Raw genomic sequence first — 2,798 nt, 5'->3', positions numbered from 1 at the left:
CGTTCTGTTTGGTGGGTATGTTGCTAGTAGAGAAGATACCTTCTCCACCTCTTTCAACCCTTTTCCTTTATCATCTGCTCATTTTCAGTTGTTCTTGAGTGGTTTATCTTGATTTTTCTTTGAGGAGCTGAAAATCCAAATGCCGAAAAACATACCTTAAAAAAAATCTTTCAGAGCGCCGTAAATTTCTCAAATCTCATCTGGACTTGATCACAGCAAAGCAAAACTGATTTCTGAATTACTGTCTGGCAGTAATTCAAGCAGGGTTGGATTCATTTGCTGTTTCCGGCCAAATTATAAGATTATATCATAACGTGGCTGAACGCTGAGAGATAAAAAGCTTTTGAACTTTTGAATTTTGATTGACAGCTGCTGTAAAATCAATCGTAGCCGGTGTCGCTTTGATAAAAGCCAACCACAGGTCTGGATGTGTTAAGCCCCACCCGTCTTTCTCTGGAACGTGAATGAAAACAAACACACTTTTTTGTGAGATCAAGGCGTCGCACTTGACACGTCTTCTTACATGCTGCTGTGCGGTCAATAGATTGTGATTTATTGACTCGTATCCAGCAGGTTGGACTGCATGTACATTAACCTCTGTGGGCTGCTCCGGAGTTCTTTCCCATGATTCCCTGCTGTTCGATCAATAAGCCCCGCAGACGCATGACATTTGATGTTTTTACAGTGTGAGTGTGTGCGCGCCACTTCAATTTAGATCAGCACCGTTCCACTATTCTCTTAAATGGGTTGCTCCGTATTTGGAGTAGACGTTTACCGTCCCGCGGCTCGGCACGGCTCGGCAGTTTATGCAAATGCGCCGTAACTTAAAAAGCAGCGAGTAGAATGAGCAGCTGTTGTTTCAAGGTCAGAGAGCGCCCAAGCTTAATTTACACAGCAATAGAAAATCCCTTCCTTTTTTTTTTTTAACAAGCCCACTCTGCAGTCGGCTGCTTACATGATGTAATGATTTGTTGTGATGTGAACTCCATTGTCTGATATAAAGGAGTCAGCCGTCGTCTGACAGCCGAACACAAGCTTTAGATGTAGTCTGAGGCTGGAAAATGTTTGTTTTTATTAGAAAATATTCCTCAACACAAAGTGCGACGCTCTGTTACTATTTTGACACAAATCTCGCTTCCCCCCCCCCCTTCAAAACCGCCAATGAAATGAGCCAAACTGGGTGACGGGGAGGTAATGGATGGCTCCGGGCTGCGTGGAGCCTCTTCCTCATCGTGACTAATCCTAATGACTAATCCGGTTGTAAACGATAGACCCGTCAGTCTGTTCTTTACAATGCGTCTCACACGGCCTATTTCTGTACAGTAACATTCACGCGGCTGCTTGTGAGAGATATCGGAGTTTATTTTTTTTAACTGTTTAGAATAGAATCAACTTCTACTTCAGAGTGACGTTACGGAGATTTGCGTTGCCGCAGATGTCATTTATCCCGCCGGCTGCTGCGAGGCTGTTTGGTCGTTAATGCAATAACAATACCGACGCAGTTTCATTGTAAAAAGGTTTGACGAATCGCCTGTTGCTGCGAAGACGAGCATCACTGTACATATTCTGAAGCATATGCTAACCTGCGCTGAGTGCTTATAAAAATGACAAACAGCACAACACACTAATGGAGGATTTGATCTGTGTTTACACGGCGCGGATCTAAATGCAGTTTCATTCCTCATCCTATCTTTGTGCCCTTCGCTTTCAACCCCTCCGCTCCGGTCCATCTTCATATTTAAGTTCAAAGTTTTTTATTGAGTTTAATTTACGACTACGCCACTTTGATTTGACAAATCCATTTAGAGAGGAGAAAAACATAAAGGCTGCTTGGAGTACGTTCAAAAGACACAGTGTAAGGTTTTTTTTTTTATTCCCATTCCAGGAAGTGTGACATCTTTATATCTTTATATTTCGTATCAGACAGATGTTTCATGGCGGAGGTTGGAGCAGAGGAGTGGGCGTACAAAGCTTTGAGGGCTTTGACATCAGAGACACCAGGTTGTCACATCTTGCATCCCACATGTCAAAGATATAATGTGTAACATTTATGCCTTAAAAATGTCTTAAAATGACTAGACCTTTTGATATGGATTTTCCTCGACTGATGTTCTTACATTCTCCAAAAATGTTTCCAACAATGTTCATACCCAGATCTGTAAACCGTGATATTATTCGAGGTGACGGCCCGTTTTGTTTGGTTGCCTGTTGCTTTAACATTCAGGAGAGAGTCGGAGAGCGAAGAAGGAAGTCAGAAGATGTGTCTCAAGGTAACACAAGTAAAGTTTTAAAACATGCGTGAGTCACATCGATAGATTGTGGCGGTCGTTTAACAAAGAAAGACAACAACTCCCATGATCCCGCGCTACTTCCATCTATTGTTTTGTTTTGATAGCATCAGAAATGACATACAGTTCATTTAATAAGTGCAACAGCTACTTCATTTTGGGAATATACAAATTTGCTTTCTTGCCAATAGTTAGATGAGAAAATCAATCCCACCGTCAAGTCTGTCTGGTAACATTTTGTTAGCATAAAGACTAGCGGTGTTGCGACTCCGCTGGTTTCAAGAATAAGTCTGATTGTATGTAAGCTTATGAGGAGATGACCCTGCTTCTCAGTTAATATAACAGTTTACTAATGAGTTTATGGTCACAATCGCTAGTTTTAAGTCATCATCAGTGCAGCGTGATGTTCAGTTTGTAAATTATGGTCCCATTCAGAGTACGTCCACACGTGCGAAGACGATCTTTTCTTCCTCCGTCTTCCTCGGCATCGTTTCAAGAACATTTGCGTCC

This window comes from Sparus aurata, chromosome 21 (genome assembly GCF_900880675.1).
Source record: "Sparus aurata chromosome 21, fSpaAur1.1, whole genome shotgun sequence".
Lineage (NCBI taxonomy): Eukaryota > Metazoa > Chordata > Actinopteri > Spariformes > Sparidae > Sparus > Sparus aurata.
This window is presented reverse-complemented; position numbering follows the sequence as displayed.